This window comes from Leptonychotes weddellii, chromosome X, assembly GCF_054177405.1.
Source record: "Leptonychotes weddellii isolate Sample4059 chromosome X, ASM5417740v2, whole genome shotgun sequence".
In the NCBI taxonomy this organism is placed as follows: domain Eukaryota; kingdom Metazoa; phylum Chordata; class Mammalia; order Carnivora; family Phocidae; genus Leptonychotes; species Leptonychotes weddellii.
In genome coordinates, this window is record NC_138385.1 from 96,903,087 (window position 1) to 96,923,433 (window position 20,347).

The 20,347-nt window shown below is 38.9% G+C and overlaps 1 protein-coding gene across 1 annotated transcript in view; it reads right to left on the reverse strand.

Annotated features, from left to right (window-relative positions):
- Nucleotides 1-20,347, reverse strand: part of GLRA2 (glycine receptor alpha 2) — a 167,897-nt gene that overhangs the window by 72,046 nt on the left and 75,504 nt on the right. The window lies entirely within an intron of this gene.

A 20,347-nucleotide genomic window follows, 5' to 3' on the forward strand; every position in this document is an offset into this window, starting at 1 on the left:
TATTTTTCAAAGCACATCTATCTCACTCTGTGGGAAAACCAGCCATCTAATATTGCACCAGGTCTGGCAAGCCCCAGGTGGACTTTGCTCCAGAATCTGTGATGAGTTCTTATTCTAGTCTTTCCTGTAGGTTAATTACAAAGAGGCAAGATAATGGATTGAGAGCTGTGTTTTGTTTGGATCTCTGTTCAAAGTATTTTGCTTTGAAAAATGACTCTGCTATTTGCACATGTATTTGCACAGAGTGTCTAATTATGGGTTCAAAGAAGAAAAGACCAGAAAATAGAGTTTACAGTCATTTCTCCATATTTTTCTCAGTTTCGTATTGTTGAAAGTTTAAGTTAATTCCCATCCCCGAGGAAGAGACTGGAAAATAAAACGCAGTAAGAATAAGAAGCACATATGGCTATCAGGGATGGAGAAGAGAAAAATGAAGGCATCAATTAAGTGTTCACATTCACTAGTGCAAGAAAAGGAAGAATATTTATTAGACACTTTGATCTGTAGGTAAAGAGGGTCTATGGCTCAAATCAAGGAAAATATATATTATCCCGGGCGCCTGGGTGGCTCAGTTGGTTAAGCGACTGCCTTCGGCTCAGGTCATGATCCTGGAGTCCCTGGATCGAGTCCCGCATCGGGCTCCCTGCTCGGCAAGGAGCTTGCTTCTCTCTCTGACCCTCCCCCCTCTCATGTGCTCTCTCTCTCTCATTCTCTGTCTCAAATAAATAAATAAAATCTTTAAAAATATATATATATATATTATCCACCTTGCAGTTCTCTTTCACGTACCACGCCAAGTAATCAAAACATGAGCAGAAGAAGCAGAGAATTTGCTGTTCACCTTTACATAGCTATGCCATTACTATGGATCAGGGAAATTATATCAGTTATATGAAATCAACATTTCTCATTAATGCCATATACATAAGTCATTCAGGCCATTTTTATTTATGCCACCACCAAAATTCTACTTCACTTGAAGATGTAGGCTTAAGTGTTAACATATTTTTGAAGATTGAACAACAAACAGTATTTACAACACTCATTAAAGTGCTGTGATTAGTACTAGAGGTTAGCACTAGAAAGGTATAGGATAAACAAGAAAGGGATTGCTTTTCTCAAACTATAAAACCAAAAGCCAATACTGAACTGAATTATCTTCTCTCATTTGTTCCTTTCCCTTGAATCAGCATTTAATTTCCCAAGTAGGAATGTTTAAGGATAAAGCAGTACTTTAAACAGTTTAGAACCACTCACTTAGGTAGGAAATAAAATTTATTGTTTGGTAGACTAAGGAGCCTTCTAGTTTTTTTTAAGCATACTAATTAAAAAGATTAATCCATCTTCTGAAATCATATCTGCAAAAGAAACACTGTAAGTTAAGATAATAAAACAAATTACCTGGATTTGATGCCCTGGGCTTTTCCTTTTGAGATTTTGGCTGTGGGGAATACCATACTTCTTTTCCTTGCTTAAACTAGAAGGCTTTGAATCTTCATTTCTTTCTACAATTAATTCCCTGTTTTTTAGAAAGCTTAGAATATTATTCGAAAGAGAGATTTCCGAATATCTAGATTGCCCCATTAGTTCATTAAAATCCATGACTCTCAATTTCTCTATTCCTAAAAAAATTCCAGTTCATTTTCTTATCTGATTAGTCTATCTAAACTTCAGTTTTCTATCAACAGAGCAAGATATGTGAGCTCTGATGAGGAGAGGACTCTGGATTCAGAAAGAAGAGTGTCATTTGGACATGGGGAATCTTTTTGAAAACAATCCCTCATAAGAACAGGAAGGGCCGCAGAAGAAGGGTAAAGGATATCAGGAGTATAGAGAAAATCCAGCAACATTGGTGGCACGCCTGGGGAAGCAGAAGCCAATGGGAGTGGTCCACGCCAGGGACCACCTCAGAGGGACTTCAGAGCTGCTCCTAGAAACTGTAGGGGTGGATAAATGTATCCTTCTCTTAACAGCTTCTTGCTTTAGCTCTGTGTTAAACACACACAGGACCCATACTCCTGTCTTCTTTCTTTTCCAAGATTCCTGAATCAACATATCATATTTTCTTGTAATTTTGGAAATTATTTTTATTACACCTTCCACTTATCTAACACCTTGTGACACCTGTGCTGGGTATGCTTTAATAATGGATTTTGTGATAATGATGATGTCAGCATGTTCCTATTTCATTCATGGAGCTGTCATGGCATTCCTGACCTTGGCCATATTGTTAACAGGAATGAGAATGAGCCTGTCTAAGTCAAGGAAGAAAGGGAAGCACAAAAACCAAAGTGACATTCCTGGCATGTTTCAAATTTGAGGAAAAATGATTGTCACCTGGTCAACTCTCTTATGCTCCCACTGGAAGATACAATATTCTTTTCCTTATCCCAACTATAGTGTGATAATTACTGTGAGGATGGGGTTAATTGGGGCCTTTTCTTCTTGAGATGACCCCATAATCTCTAATAATCTGAGTCAATCCCTGAGTGTTTCACAGGCCTTTTAATTTTCTCTACTCAATCCTCATCTATTGTTTGGTCATTTGAAAGAATGCCAAGAGAAGAAACCAGGTAGATTAGTTTTCTATTGTGTAACGTATCACCATAAATCTAGTGGCTTAAAACATCCATTTATTAGCTCATTTCTGTAGGTTTAAAGTTTGGCTCAGCATGGCTGTGTTCTGTCCATAGGGTCTCATAAGTTTGGAGTCAGGATGTCAGCCAGCTATGTTCTCATCTGGAGCCTGAATTCTTTTTCCAAGCTCATTTTTATTATTGGCAGAATTCAGTTCCTTGTAGTTATAGGACTGAAATACCTGTTTCCTTGATCACTCTCAGCCAGAGGCCTCTCTCAGCTCCTTAAGACTGCCTAACTCTCTTGTGGCCTCCTCCATCTTCAAGCCAGAATAGAATCTCTCTTGTGCTTCAAATCTCTCTGACTTTCTCTTCTGCAACCAACCAGAGAAAGCTTTCTGATTTTAAGGACTCACTTGATTAGATCTGGCCCACCTGGATCATCTCCCTATATTAAGGTCAATTATGCCATGCAACATAACACAATAACAGCAGTGATATCTCATCACATTCACAGAATCTGGGGGGAAAGGGCATTTTTAGAATCCTGCCTATCATATCAGGTCAATGAACATATTTAAAGGGATCCAGGACTGTCTTTCCTTTGAGTGAAATAATTCTCAAGAATAATTTTCTTAAAATCCATAATGTAGAAGGTTTAAAAAAACACAAGCAAAATAAAAATAATTGCTTGATGGACATATTAATAGAGAAAAACCCATGTAGCCATAACTTGACAAATTGTGCAAAAAAAAAAAAATCATTACCAAGTGTAAATAATTGCATTCTTACATGAGCATTTTGGGGAAGCTAACATCCTGATGGCATTGGATAATAAAGGATGTGATTCCCTTCTTTTTTTTTTTTATTTTAAAGATTTTATTTATTTATTTGAGAGAGAGAGAATGAGAGACAGAGAGCACGAGAGGGAAGAGGGTCAGAGGGAGAAGCAGACCCCCCGCTGAGCAGGGAGCCCGATGCGGGACTCGATCCCGGGACTCCAGGATCATGACCTGAGCCGAAGGCAGTCGCTTAACCAACTGAGCCACCCAGGCACCCATGTGATTCCCTTCTGAATGTAATGATTCAGCAGAGGAAGGACAGTCAGTCAGCACTGTCCTCTGTCCTCATTGCATCAAATGACGGGAGGACCTGGGTGACTGAATGATCATACCTGGTTGTGCCTTGGTCTCTTTCTTGAAAAATTATTTCTGACATGACACTGGCTCATGTAAAAGGATAGAGATGAAGACTTAATTTTTCCAGTATTAGGAAGAACAGATTCTCATCAGTAGAAGATCTGCCAGGCACCTACCCTAGGCAGATGGACTTAATGAGAGAAAAAGCCCATGGCCCCCTTTAAGTTACTGACAGAGAGTAAGTGCTCTTACTTAGGCAGTTTCTCCCCTGCCACATTTGACTTGTGCTTTCTGGCCACTTGGATGTCCTTGAATATATAACCTTTATCAGAGTGCATTACAGATTTTACAAAATGATTCTTATGAAACCCAAGTTCCCATTTTTATTAAAGCATTCCTGTGTCTTGGGCTGCCTGGAAGGGGAGCTGCTATTTTTTTCCCTACATCTTTTAGTTCCTACTCAGAGCCAGACTGAACAATTTACGAGTCATGAATATGTATAATTTGGCCTGGGCCCTCCTAACTCAGGCACTAATGGAGCTATTAGGCATATGCTGGGTCCTCAAAGCCAAATGGACCAGAAAGAACATTTTCAACAGGCTTCACTGATCATTTCAGTGGTCATTTCAAACAGCCAGTTCTAGAGATTCACACCCACTCCCCCAGTTTTTGTTCGAGTGGTCCAGATCCACATGTGAATGCTTCCCCAATTCACTGGATAATGTTCTAATCTTCTCTTGATTAAATAGACACAGTGAGGGCCTAATCTGGCACTCTAAGTAATGTTATCAATAAACAGCACTTCCTGAAGGATTGCTATACACTACACATCACTCTAAGAGCTTTATGTAGGTTAACCCCAGTGCTCTCCCCAGCACTGAGGCAGGCAAGTCATGTCATGATCCCCATTATACAGATGAGGTATCAAAGGCATGTAAATATCACCAACATAATATGGCTTGAACCCAGATATCTCGGCTTCAGGGTCCATGCTCCGAACCACTAAACTGTGGGATGGTATCTCACTTCTGGTAACATATGCAGAAGAGGAATCCTACCATATAGAATTTTGCACTTGAAAAAATAACCATTTTGAAATCACCACTTTTGTAAACACCACAGAGAACTTCTAAAAAGACAAAAATTATTACCCCTGAAAAACCTCACTAGATTAATTTATGAAAATTATGTAGAATTCAACATACAGTACTCAGATAATAGAGTTCAAATAGAACATTGTTCTTGGTTGATAACATAATGGGCAAAAACTTGGAACAAGCACTTCACAAAAGAGAACTAAGTGGCCATTAAACTTATGACAAAGGTGCTCATCATCATTACTGATGAAGGGCATGCAAGTTAAAACCCAAATGAGCTACCTCCAAACACCATCTGAGTGGCCAGAACGAAGAAGACTAACACTGTTGATACAGATGTGGAGCCACTGGAACCCTCACACATTGCTGGGGAAGTGTAAATTGTTTTAACCACTTGGGAAAACTTCAGTATATACTGGAGCCAAGCATACTCAGATGCCGTGGCCCAGCAATTCCACTCACAGATATATTCTCAAGATAAATGAGTGCATATGTTCATCAAAAATTATGTGTCAAATGTTCACAAGTTTAACACATCATAGACTAAAACCTGGGCGTGATAGCCATCAATAGAATAGTCAACAAAAAGGAACAAATTACAACTACACAAACAACACAGATACATTGCATAGATATCCAGTTCTGTGATAAAAGGCAGTCATAAAAAAGTACATAGTATAAAATTCCATTTAAATGAAATACAAGAAGAGGCAAAACTAATCACTAGTTAAATACGTCAGAACAGTGGTTTCCTCTGGCAGGGGCAGGAATTGACTGTGAAGGAGAAATAAATTTACTGGGGGTACTAGAAATATTCTACATCTTGATCTGAGATGTATATACATGTAAAAATTTGGGGGGCTGTACCCTTAACATTAGGGCATTTTATGCGTTTTAATGTGTGTATTTTTTTACTCTAATGAAAAGAAAAGATTTGTGCCTGGGAAATTTTTTTTCCTGTGATTAAACAGTATTTTAGCTCTTTTTCCTTTCTTTTTCATTTGCATGACATTCCTTTCCCTTATGGTACAAGCAGTATACTTCTTGATTATTTTTTAAAGCATTTTTTAAAAAGATTTTATTTATTTATTTGACAGAGAGAGGGAACACAAGCAGGGGGAGTGGGAGAGGGAGAAGCAGGCTCTCTGTGGAGCAGGGAGCCGGATGCGGGGCTCCATCGCAGGATTCTGGGATCATGACCTGAACTGAAGGCAGACACTTAATGAGTGAGCCACCCAGGTGCCCCTTGATTATTTTTTTAAATGATGAGTTTACCATGTAGTTCTACGCATCTTCCAAACAAAAAATAAAAAGAGCAAATATAGCAAACAAATAGGGAGCTATTTACATAGGATTAATCTCTCAAGTTTAGACCAATTTCAGTTCTTTTTGTGGGGTTTTCAGGCACTTATTAAGAATTTAGAGCAGCATTTGAGGAGTAGAAAGCAGAGGGGCATAGGGCCCAGACATGGAGAGCTGGCTTTAACAATTGTCCCTGGGGTTTCCATACTGGCACTGGAATAGAAAAGCATTGTCACTGAATAGAGAAAAACCATAAATAATTGCAACACAGGAGGGATTTTCTTCTAAGAGTATTAAATCGCCTAATTTAACTAATTAAATGTTGAGGATTTCCTTCCTTCTGATGTGGGATTTTCTCCAATGGAAAATTCCTAATCTTCCTTTAGTTATTCATTCACTAAATATGTATTGAGCACTTACTTCATACCAAGCTCCGTCCTATGCTGAGTATCCAACGGGTCTCTGCCTTCATGAGGTGTATGTTATATTTCTATATGTCTACAGTGTCCTATTTCTCAGCATTGGAGATGTGATTCCCATTAAAAATCACCTGGGAAAGAAAGTTTGAGTGACTTCCTAAGAAAGGCCAGCAGGACTCTGAAGGAGAAGAGAAGAGAACTACCTTTTATGGAATACACCATGCAAGACTTTATTTGTGGAGTGTGTCATGTCAGACCCCACAGCAGCCTTAAGAGGTAGCTACTATGATAACTGGCTTGACCAAAGGCACTTACAGCCAATAAGGGATTCAGGTCCAAGGAATATGAACCCTGGATGTTTTATCCTGCAGGAAGCTGCCTCACTTCCACCTTCCCAAGGATCCTTGGCAAACCTTCTTTTTCATAGTCCCCCAAACATCAAAGAAAGCACATATTAAGTGGCTTTGGTATGCTTTTCCCTACATGCTCAAAGTGCCAGTTCAATAACCCCTTTCCATTTGAGACACGAAGCGCCAGAGTTCAAGGATATTGGATTAGTGGTTAGGAGACATGTAACTGGGACCCTTCTATTTCTCTAGTAAAATCTTCGCTGGATAGGGATAAAATCTTATCAAAAAAGGCAATAATAGTATTTGCCCTACTTATGTCCAAGACTTGTTTTGATAATTAAGTAACAGAAGAGAGATTTGAAAGCTAAACATTATGTAAAAATAAGGTATTACCATTAATAGTTTATCCTCCCAAATGAGCATAGATATTGTATATTTTTATTTCACTGTTTTAAAGGTTTTTTCTTTGTTTTCTTGTACGGTTTTTATTTTTGAGGCTCTTGTTTTCAGACCTACATAGAAATTGACATTCATGTTCTTCAATATATGTACCATTATATATGTATCCCTTATATGAAACCCATGGGAACATTTAAGCACTGTAATTCAGAGTTTTTCAGATTTTATTAAGGTAATAATGTAACATGTACAATTTATTACATATTACTTACTCCTACTGGGGCTTGGGGAAGACCCTGTAATCAAACACATTAATATTTCTTTGGCAAACAGTGTGAATATTCACACTAAATGGGATATGTAGAACGTATAATTAGCCTCCCATCAGTTCAGGACAGGTTTCCTGCCAAATGAGCTATGGAAAACCTTTTGGTTTTCAGAGCTTTGGGGATTTCAGAAGTATGGATAAGGGATTTTGGACTTGTACATTTTCAGAAGTGCTGAATATTTATGTCTTATATTAAGTCTGCTTCTCCCCCCAACCCCTGCAATTTTAGATGCTTTATGGACATTCCTTTATTGGGTAGGAGCTACCTTGTCCTCCCCACTGCTCTCCACCCTGGGAGAAACTCCTTCTCTTCCTCCTCCTCCTCCTCTTCCCCCCCAACAAGGGTAGGGTCTCTGGGCCATCATGTACATACATATACCTGTTCCCTTGATGGCTACTGATTTGTCCAGGGCGAGCAAGCAACCTAAGCTAGGCTGATTGGAGTCCTTTCCCCAACCCTGTCTATCACAGCTGATGGAATGGAGGTGAACTACTGTCCCAAAGCAGATAATCCTTTTCTCTGGGAATTTGGAATTGGGCCAGAAAGAGAACAGTCCCTGTTCAGGTACCTAGCATACAACATGAACATTCTGGCACTGTCTATAGCCAGGTTTGCTACCCTGTGTGGCTAAGAAGAGTGAGAGAGAGAATAGAACAAACTAGATCTCTTATTCAGAGACAGAGAAAGAAGATTCCCCTTGTTCCTTCTGTCGCTCTAGTCCAGTTTGGATGCCTAGGCACACATTAGATTCTAGAAGACATTTCAGTTGCTTTAAAATAGTACTTTTTAAAGTAACTTTAAAATAAGCTTAGAATAATAAACTTTAGAAAAAGTTTAGAATAATTCTAGATTTATAGAAAGTTGCAAAGACAGCACAGAGAGTTTCCATATAACCTATACCAAGTTTTCCCTAATGTTAACATTTTCCTTTGGTCTGGTATATTTGTTGTACCTAATGAACCAACGTTGATACCTGAGTTTTTATGTAATTTTTTTGTTGTTGTTCAAGGATCCCATCCAGGATACCATATTACATTTAGTTTTTGTCTCTCCGTAGACTCCTTTTGGCTGTGACAGCTTCTCAGACTTCTCTTGTTTTTGATGACCTTGACAGTTTGGGGGAGTACTTGTTAGGCATTTTGTAGAATGCCCCTCAACTGGGCACTGTCTGTTGTTTTTCTCATGATTAGACCAGGGTTATGGGTTTTGGGGAAGAAGACTACAGAGGTAAATTTCCCTTCTCATCACATTGGATCAAGGTCACATGCTATCAACATCACCTGTCACTGTTGAAGTTGATTTTGATCATCTGGCTGAGGTCGGGTTTGTCAGGTTTCTCTACTGTAAAGTTATTTTTTTTTTCTCCTTTCCATGCTGTCCTCTTTGGAAGAAAGTCGTTACATACACCCTACACTTAAGAAGTGGGGAATTAGGCTCAATCTCCTTTAGGGTAGAATATCTACATAAATTCTTTGGAATCCTTCTGCATGGGAGATTTATTTACTGTCCCCCAAACATTTTTATTCATTTATTTATATCAGTATGTACTCATGGATAATTACTTTATAATATAGGTTATAATCCAGTACCACTTTATTTCCTCTAAATTGTTCCAGCTTTGGCCACTGGGAACTCATTCATTCGGCTCCTGTGTCCTTTAGACATACCTCTAATGGTTCTCTGTGCGTGTGTCCCAATTTCAGTATGGCCAGGGAATCCCAGGAGTAGTGATTCTACCTGGACACAAAGGGGAGTATCTCTTTGCTCTCAACACAAACCACAGTACATTTGATCTCCATGACTTGGGGTTGGGAGACATAAACTCAAAACTCCTCCTTAGGAGTTGTTTCCAGTAGAGGTAACACGAGACACACATCTCACATGACCTAATTAACTTCACATGAAGAACAAATTAACACTTCTCTGGGGGCCTTCAAAGACCATGACTGAATATGCATGAAAGAAATGCAAGAAATTGTCTTGCATTCTCATATTTTGATGTGTACATTATATCCTTATGATACAACCCATTTTCTTGTGAATAGTGACACAGATTTTGACCCTAATACTTCTCTTGTTTGCTTCTTTACTAACAAGAGAAGGTTCCTACTTGTAAGCTACCACTTACCACATAGTCTCATGACACACAGGTGTTTTATGAACTGATCCTGCTGATGGATGGTGTCACCATTGGCTTTCAGTCCCATGTGTGTAGTCAGAGTCCAGTTTTGCTATCTTCATTTTCTCAGTGGACACAATAAAGCTGATTTATAATTCTGCACTTATTTACTCTCTTTGCTATTCAGAAGGTTCATTTAAATGCTAACTGCTGGGTGTTTTTCTTTGAAGAACTGCTCAAAAACTGGGTCTCTGTGAAGCACTACGCATTTTACAAAATGATTTCTATGGAGGTACTAGCAATTGCAGGAGGATTTGAGAATCTTTATCAGCTTTCCTGTCTTCTCAGGTTAAACTTGCCATAGGCAATTTTGCCTGCTGATACATGATTAACAGAACACATAAGATTTTTACTCATTTCCTAAGCTTTATTATTCATTTTAATACTACACTGACTTGATTTTAACCCATTTAAATTATTTATTCCAAATTTCATGGAAAAATGTATTCAAACATAAAGATTAATTCACTTAATTAACCTTTTGATTAAAAAATAAAACCCCAGTACTTATCTATATGGATTTTCCCCCTTGAAATAGACTGGAGAATTGCAACTTATAAGCTGTATTTCAAGTGGCTACTAATTACGGTCAAATCTACATGGAAGAGGAATTAAAGGAATTAACCTATGCATGCTTGCATGATTTCTTCCCAAAACCCTTGTTGAAAAATAAAGGTGCTGCTGTTGTAACGAGTGAACATTTCTACCCGCTGTGAGTCAGCTAGTCTTTAAACTGTTTCTGTGGGGCCTCAGAGTCTAGTTACTAAACCCAAATGGTTTGGGCTGAAGTGGATGCTTTCATTTATTAACCCCACAAATTTCTTTCCTCTGCTGTTGTGTCTCATCTCTGGCTAGAAACAGTGGAGATTCAAAGATGAACAATATATAATCATTGCCCTAAAGGTGAAGATTGTTTAGCAGAGGAATAAAGAGAAGTGCAAAAATAACCATAATATAAGGCAGAATGAGATAAAGGACCAAGGAGAGGAGCTTAACCAGTCTACAGGAGGAAGAAATTTCTCTTGGGGGCTGGGGAGGGCGCCCAAAGACCTTACATTTCCTTATTTTTCTACCTCACTCCTGAGTATAATCAACATTCTGGCTAAATAGGATGACTTCTCCCCCCAAATCATCAGTGCTTACTCATCTCTGGTATTTATTTCAGGTCTTCTGTCATTTCTGCTTATTGTAATCCTATCTAATCTTAATACATGAAGTCAAATATTGCTGCCTCCATTAAATCATTCACTGTTTTTACAAACCTGATATTAAGATATGTATCTCCCTTCTGTGACATCCCATAGCACTTGCTTTTGGTGATCTTTGTATCTCTGCTTCTTCCTATCAGGTCAGGGGTTTTTTATTGGAATATAGCCACACTCATTTGTTTATGTATGGTCTGTGACTGTCTTCATGCCATAGCTGTAGAGTTTAGTTGCGACAGAGACCTTATGGCCCACAATACCTAAATTCCTTACTATCTGGCCCTTTGCAGAGAGTATTTGCTGATTCTTGTACTAGATCATAAATTCCTCAAGGGCGGGGACTATCTTACCATCTCTTTGACCTACTTAATGCCTAACATAGTAGGTGTAACTTGAATATTTATTGAATCAAATCAAACCTAAATGAAGTAAATAACTATGTGATTTAGTGACTGCATCCACGGGGGGCAAGCAGGGACGATCAAGAGATATTGACTTGTGAAGAGGAGTTGCTGAATGGGAGGTTAAGGTTCCCTCTTCCCAAAGCAGTCCAGAGTGTGTTATAAAAAAAGAGTCAAGAGTTATCAGTCAACTATAAGCCTAAATATGTTGGAATATATCACTTTGAAGCAAATCTTTTTGATGAAACATTTTGTAGAGCAAAACCAATTTTCCCATTAGGATATTAATATTCATGCCCATACATCCCAATTATTAATTTCTTTACAAAACATTTGTTCTTGGTCTTAGAGTTCATAGACCATGTATTAATAAATGCAGTCTTCATTGATTAGAACAACTGCACTCTTAGCATTAGCTGGTTCTGATAATTATTTCAATTATCTGAATTGTCACATTCAATTTATTTACATCCCATGTCAAATTTTAAAAATAAATCATGGATTCAAAACCATCACAATGAGTTCCACTTAAGGCCAAGAGGGAATAAGAGGGACCAGATTTACCTCCATCCTGAATCACTAAAAAATCTGGAGAAAACATGAAAAAATTGGATTTCAAGGCACTGGACATTAGGCAAAAAGGATAGTGATCCTTAAAAGATGGAAAACAGATGCAGTCAGTCCAGCTATTGCTGCAGTGTACTGTTTTGAGAGAGCTTTCAGGTCATGATGCAGAGAGGATGAACCAACTCCCAAAATTGAAGAGATGAAGCTGAGGGTCTGGTAGTCCACAGAGTCTAGATTTCACAGGGTAGAGTACCAGTTTCCGTAGTGTAGTGGTTATCACGTTCGCCTCACACAGGGTAGAGTACCAGAATGGAGAGAATTGCCAAGGGAGACAGACAGTGAGTTCCAGAGGTCTGAAGAAGGTTCCTCCAGAACAGTCAGCAAAGTACTCCCTTGAGGAAAGTAACTAAGGCCAGGGAAAGAATAGCCATAAAGAACTAGAGGAAAGGGGATCTGGTGTTCTCACAGGGCTGAGGATAGCGCTTGTTCCCACAACCAGATTAGAAAACCTGATCATTCATGGGGCATTGCAGTATTATCAGCTAATTACATACTCAATATGTGTCACTCCAGTGGGATGTGGGCTCTCCGAAGGCTGGGTGCATGTATATCCTGCTTACTTCTATATGCCCAGTGCCAAGCATAGTGGCTGGCTCTAGAAGAAGTTCATTACACCTAAGATGCCGTACTGGAAGATGCGCCGTTATTTTACACACCACTGAGAAAGAAAAACATCTCTAATTAAACTCTGATTTGCCTTCAGTTTTAACCTGCAACCCAAACTCAGAGCTGTGAAAACAGGAAAAAGTACATCTTAGAATATAGGCTATACTATGAATATTAAATAAAACTGAATGAGAAGACTAGTCCTATAATGTATTTCCATATCTGCAGACCATACTTTCTGTGGAGTCCCACAAAAAGAGAAACCCATGCATATGGTTTGGAACCAACAAGTTTATGGGTAAAGGGAAATGGTCTTCTCTATGAGCCAATTACAAAACGTTCATTCCCTTTTTTAGGGATCTTTTCATTAGGATTACGTAAGGCAAGAAACACTATTAGGTACCAATTTGTTTAATATCTTGGACCTTCAAATTCTCTCCAAGGACAGAAAGCTGTTAATTTCCCTTTTCATAAGAAAGGATTGTTTAGCAAGTGAGCAGGGAACAGCAGTGTGAAGCAAGATAAAGGGTGAGACTGTTCCAGGGAGAAGTCAGAACTGGATGGAAAATTCATTATGATCCCTCAACACTGTGTCTCATAATTTAAGAATATGGAAGGGATCTCTAGGTTACCGAATCCTTTGAGCCTCCTCAGTCAACCCTCAAGCATATAAATTGCAACAGTCGTAAAGGATATCCATTTTAAAGGCTGAAGGGACATTAGTGACTATAAAATGAAGAGAGTAGCATAGTAAGAAAGGAATAGAGTAGGGTCCAATTAAGTTTGAATTCTGGCTTTGGCACTTATTAGTTGTACAACCTTGAGTTTCAATCTATTTATCCCGAAAATGGGACCAATAATATCTAGCTCATAGGACTGTGGAGAGGGTTAAATAATATATGAATGAAAAGCACTTTGTAGCAAATTTGGAACCTAGAGTCAATAAATATCAGCCTTTGTTATTTTTGTTCTGAAAAAGGAAGAGGAGGAAACAGTATTCTCTATTGCTTCTTCATTATTTGTGCAATCTGTTTTTAAAACCTCTGTATTAAAATATTTAAAAGTACCAGATCAAAAAGAAAAACCAAAAAAAAAAAAAAAAAGAATGGCTTTGTGCCGAAACGTTCTTGTAAGCTCATTTGGGGAACCTGTCTTTTTTTTGCCCTACCAAACAACTTTTATTCCTCTTTTTAGAAACAAAATGTGCCATTTATATTGGAAACAAAAAGTACCAGGATCACAGCTATACAGTTCAGTAAATCACCACAAAATGCACATGCCCACATAACCACCCAGGTCAAGAAATAGGACATTCCTTGACCCCTGAAGCTCAATCCCTCATGGTCCCTCCCAGTCACTAATCCCTCTCTACTTCCCAAATCCCACCATAACTCTAGTTCAAACACCCTAGATTAATTCTGCCTGCGAACGTTTTTTCTGTGCTTGTTAACTTTTCTTCAACATTAGGTTTGACAGAGATTCATCTCTGTTGTTAAGTGTGCCTGCAGTTGTTACATTTTTGTACCTAGTATTTCATTGTATGAATAGGCCACAATTTATTTAACTGTTTTGTTGTCGATGATCACCCAATCTGCTTTTGTTCAACCTTTTAGTTGGCATTAAATGATAGATCATGGCCTATGCCCGGTGGGGCTCTTAACATAATCATACCTGTGAGCTGATGAAAATGATGGTTAAAATGGCTACAGCTGACCGAAGCAATAAACAGCAACTGAGTTCAGTCAGAGAGTCTGCTGAGGAGGACTGCATAACGGAAGCCTCAGGAACCATTATAAGTCCTTTCATAATATGAAAGAGGGCAATCAGGCAAGCATTGTCTCTCCATCCAAATGATGAACAAAGTTGCCAACTGCATTCAGTACCCAGTGAATACAGTATGCATAGCCACAGACAGGGATTTCAGAGCCTGGAAAATAACTCCTCTCACAGTCAAAACTTCCACCTGTAATTAGCATGGTATGGACAGCGTGATGGAACTTAAAATTCTTAGTTCTTCCTTCAGGAGGATTTGAACTGACCAGTGGTTTGAATCTTAGTTCTTCGCTTGCTAGAAAAATAACTTGACAAATTACTTAACCTCTTTATGTTTCCGTTTCCCTACCTGTTACCTGATGATGCAAAATCGTGCTTATGTCATCTGTTTGCAGTGATATGACCTCTGTAAAAGGGTTTAGCATAGGGCCAGGCACATGGAAGGAACTCCGCAACTGTTAACTATGAAAGATGGTGTGGCACCATGATTAGTAATTAGGCTTAAACAACAGATTTCACTCTGTATGAACGTGAGCAAGTTACTTCATTCCTCTGTGCATTGGTACCATCATCTCCAAAGTGAGGATAATAATAGTGTCTAGTTCTGAGTGTTGTTGTGAAGTTCAAGTGAATATATATATTCTGGTACATGATAAACACTGAAAACATTTCCCCAGACAACACCAAAATTCAGAGCCGCGGTTCTCAGCCCTGGCTACACATTAACATTTTGTTTAAATTCTGATGCCTGGACCCTACTGCCACATAGTTTGATTTCATTTGTCTGTGGTGAAATCTGAGAAAGCTTGAAAATTTCCTCAGCTGATTCTAACGTCAGCAAAGTCTGAGACCCTCTGCTTTGGTGACACTTTCTTTTCAGGCCCATTAAGCTCCGGCAGTAATTCTTATTACTGTGATCACTGAACATCAGAAACTGTTGAACATGGTCTTCTTACAGTACTCCAGCAGTAACTACTGAGGACTGCTTCTGTGTAAGTCACACAGGTTATGCAGAGTTGAATGATCTAAAGTAGGGCAAGGACACATGGGCTGTAATCACTGAGCCAGGAGTCCAAAATGCAATGCAATGATTGATATAAAGCACGAAGTACCGTGGAGGCAAGGAAAACAAGCCATTTACATTTTATGGAGCTCCATGAGGGCTTCATGTAAGAAATGGCATCCACTGCAAGCAGATCTTTTTTTTTTTTAAGATTTTATTTATTTGAGAGAGAGAGCACAAGCGGGTGGAGGGGCAGAGGGAGAGGGAGAAGCAGACTCCCCACTGAGCAGGGAGCCTGACGCCGATGCTGGGCTCCATCCCAGGACCCTAGGATAATAACCTGAGCGGAAGGCAGATGCTTAACCCACTGAGCCACCCAGATGCCCCCACTTCAAGCAGGTCTTAAAAAATGAGAAGTGAATTCACCTTCATGTCATCAGTTTTCATATCCCTAATAGGATTGCTGAGGCTCTTTTAACAACACAAAAGTTTAAGATTTTATAAGATCAATTCATGTGTAGTTTGAAAATATTTCACTACTCCAGTTTCATTAAGGCACAATTTTGGAAAGCAAATGGAGTTGTCTCCCCCCACTCCTGTTATTGGGAGGGATGGAAAATGATGTGCTTTGGATATATACAGTTGGCTTCAGGTTGGAGCTCATGACCTCTCAAGTCCTAGATGCAGTCCAAAGCAATCCTTAAGTTTAAATGCAGAAATAGCCTTTGATGACGTATTAAAATCAGAGGAAAACAAAAATCCACTTGGTTTTTGTTATGTAAATAAAGGGGAGTATTTTCTGGTGTCTGGGCCCCTAAGAAAGAGTATAGCACAGCACCTGTGGCCCAGAGTGGGGCTGTCGAGAGCTTGGATGAGGAGAGTACTGGGTGCCTTCACCAGGACTCAGAGGCTACACTTGCATCCAAACAAACTGGAGCAGCAAGAAGGGGGAATGGACACTTGCACTGGCACACTGAGAAACTTCCAAATTAGTTGTGACAGTGCTGAGGAAGCAAAACTTAGATAAAAATAGCCTGTCTGCATGTTCTCTCATCATCTAAACCATTGTTGTTGTATTATTATTTCTTTGGCTAGATTGCTCTAAGAGGAACAGCTATCAAAAGCTGTACATAACACTATTTGATATAGTCAGTCAGAGAAGTGAAACGTTAAAATAATGTAATTATGTTACAGTAACATAACATAGGCAGTCAGGATTCTCTGTGGTAATGAATAGCCAGCCAGTTAAGGAAAGATGGGCCCCTGGCTATGTGGGCTCCTTTTATTTGTTCGGTATCCTTGAGAAAATTTAGATGGAATTTTCACAATGAATAGACTTTAGAGATGTATATATTCATTCATTCATTCTATCAACAAACATTTACTGAGCATATACTATAGTCTAGGTGTTGTTTTAGGGAGCAAACTAGATAAAGATCTTTGCCTCCTTGGAGTTCATAGTCAAGCTAAGGGAAACAGGCAATATACAGGAAACATAATCTATAATAGAGTTTTATACAAGTCATAGGGTTGCTATAAGGTAATAAAGTATAGTGAGAAAACAAAAAAAAATGAAAAGTTGGGTCAGGGTATTGATGAGGGCATAGGTAAGGTGATAAAGGCCAGAACAGGCTTTACTGAGGAGGCAGGATTTGAATAAAGACCTGGAAAAGGTGGAGAAGTTTATCATGTAAATATCTGGGGGCAGAGCATTCCAGGCAGAGAGAACAGTCATTGCAAAGGCCCCAGGGATGACAGCATGTGCCTGGCATATTCAGGAAACTGCAAGAAGGCCAGTGTGCCTAGAGCAGTGAGCAAGGAAGTGGTGGTTAGCTGGCTGTCATCTTGGTAACTGAGATAACTGGGCCACGTGTCTCTCATCATTCAGAAGGCTAGCCTGGCCTTATTCACATGGTAGTGTGTACAGGATCCCAAGAGTAGCAGAAGAAACCTAGCTACAATATGCAAACATTTTTGAAGTCTCTGCTTATGTTACAATTGCCATTGTCCAACATGCCAAGGCAAGTCACACAGTCAAGTTGACAATGTGGGAGGAGCCTGTTACCCAAAGTTTATGGATACAGAGAGGAGAATCATTACAGCCATTTTTTGTAAAGAAAAAATCTACCCCACTGTCCTTACTTTACTAAATTATGATCTAGTTTATGTATATGTCAATCTTCTTAAGAAGTTCTGTTTCTTTATGTAGTACATGTTCCATAATAGTTGATTTTTCCCTCACTGAGTGGCATTTATAAGAACCAGAGACATTTAGGCTGTATGACCTAGATACAGTTACCCATTTTAGTGAAATGGAAAGAGAGAGTTAAAAATAATCCTGTTTTTAACTTTTTAAGAAACCTCAAAAAGTTAAAAATAGAACTACCCTATGATACAGTAATCACGCTACTGGGTATTTACCCAAAAAATACAAAAACACTAATTCAAAGGGATACATGCAACCCTATGTTTATTGAAGAATTATTTACAATAGCCAATCATGGAAGTAGAAGTAGCCCAAGGGTCCATTGATAGATGAATGGATAAAGAAGATATGGTATGTATGTGTGTATGTGTATACGTGTGTGTGTGTGTGTGTATCAGAATATTATTCTGCCATAAAAAAAGAGTGAAATCTGGCCATTTGCAATGACATGGATGGAGCTAGACAATATAATGCTAAGTGAAAATAAGTCAGAGAAAGACAAATACCATATGATCTCACTCATGTGGAATTTAAGAAACAAAACAAGTGAGCAAAGGAAAAAAGAGACAAAGCAAGAAACAGGACTCTTAATTATAAGAGAACAAACTGATGGTTACCAGAGGGGAGGTGGATGGGGGGCTGGGTGAAATAGGTGATGGGGATGAAGGAGGGCACTTGTGATGGACAATGGATGATGCATGGAAGTGCTGAATCACTATATTGTATGCTGGAAACTAATATAACACTGTATGTTAACTATACTGGAATTAAAATTTAAAAAATAATAATCCTGACCCTTAAAATGCTATCCCAAAAAGGTTTATGAACCTCATCAAGACTTGAGCAGAAGCACAGCCTGGGTAGCTTCTCCCACTGTCAGCTTTCCAACAACATTCTTGAACTAAAGTGCCATTGGTGCTCCAGCTCTGTCTCAAGAGAATTCGTGCACTTCATCTCTTTGCATATTTTTGTCAGACACTCACTATATCAACAACTCTTTAATTTGCTGTGTCTCAGGAAATGCTGGAAGGGAAAGTTTATGTAGTCTCCCATATATGCAGACATCTGGCTAAAGCAAGCAGGCCTGCAGATCAATTTGCCAAAGCTTGGCTTTCTTACTTTTCAACCTTTTATCTGAGGACTAAATAAAATCCTGATTTTATAAGACAAAATTATTCCCATCTTCTTCCAGAAATACCCATCTGACCTAGGAGATTCATTCCAATTAGCTGGGGATGTACTTGATTCAAGGAGCAATCATCTTTATTTTCTTAGAGTTAAAACAGACATCCAGACAAATTCTTATTTCAAAACTTCTGTAGGTATCAGCCTTGCTGCTTTCATAGTTTCTCTTACTGCAGTCTCTAGCTAGAAACATTCTCGTGGGGAATAAAGCAAGACCAAACATGGTAAGATTATGGCCTCTTTTGTTTAAAATTTCAAGCTGTCATGGGTTTGGCAGCTGCTTGAAATGGTCCAGCTGGTCTTAGTTGACCAGATGGCTGAAAAGTAAGGGGAAATTTCCTTATATAGGATATAGGGCATCTTGGTTAATAATGGCCAAAGACAATACCTCTGGATCCTTGCTTCGAGGAGATGGTTAAGGATCTGTCAGAGTCACCTGCACACCACATCATCCCAACTGTCCCCTACCAACACTGGCTCTCACCTCTACAGTCTCTGGGCTGCACCTACAAATGAGGACTCAAGACACATTTAGGAGTGGCTGCAAATCATTCAGCAATAATAGCAAACACAAGTAAAGGAAAATTAATGGTTTAACTCTGGCCACACTCAAAGCCTGCCTGATGTCTCACAGTCTTCTATTCAATTCATCCTGATATTTTCCTGTGGGTTGAAAAGACAACAATACACCCAGCCTTTAGTCTACCACTAGGAGTTTTGTGCTCCAAATAGAACATTACCAGCAGAACAGCTTCTTGGGGGTTGGCAGAGATGTATATTTAAAAAAACAATTTTACAGCTTCAAATGGGAAGGCACCTATGGAACAGATACCATGCTGGTATTTCATTTTCCTGTATTTAGGGAAGAGATTGAACTTTTGAAAACCAAATCAAACCAAACAAACAAAAACCACAAAAACTCTGGTTGGCAGGAAAGCAGGAAATTAACTTGGAATCAATAAACACTACTTGAAATGTGCTTAAGATTTGTGAAGCATGTTGGAAACCTGCCCAGAGTGCCTTCTAGAAAAATCTTATTTTATGGGTTTAGCCCAAATATGAGTAGGAAGTCCTCATTGCCTGGAATGACTTTTGCCACCTTCTACATTACCTATTTTATTTTCTTCATAGATTCAGCTCAGGCTCCCTCCTTCAGGCCATTTTCCTAACACTACTTCTCTCCCTCCTTCTCTGGCTCTCTTCCTCCAGCCCTTTTCCTCCCCCTCCATTTCTCCCTACTTCATTTAATAGGTTAGGCATGCTTCTGGATGTCCTTATATTCCACATTGTTTAATGGTCACCATTCCAGGTATCTGCCTCTAGCATACTAGATGACAAATCCGTGAGGGCAGGGACTATGTTTTATTTATCTCTGATTTCTCTAGCCCCTAGAACAATGAGTGGCACAGAGAAAACATTCAATAAATGTTAGTTGAATAAATGAATGGATGAATGAATCACCAATTAAATTACACCTGGCATGCCACTTAACCATAAATCTTTTTTTTTAAATTTTTTTTTAAAGATTTTATTTATTTATTTCAGAGAGAG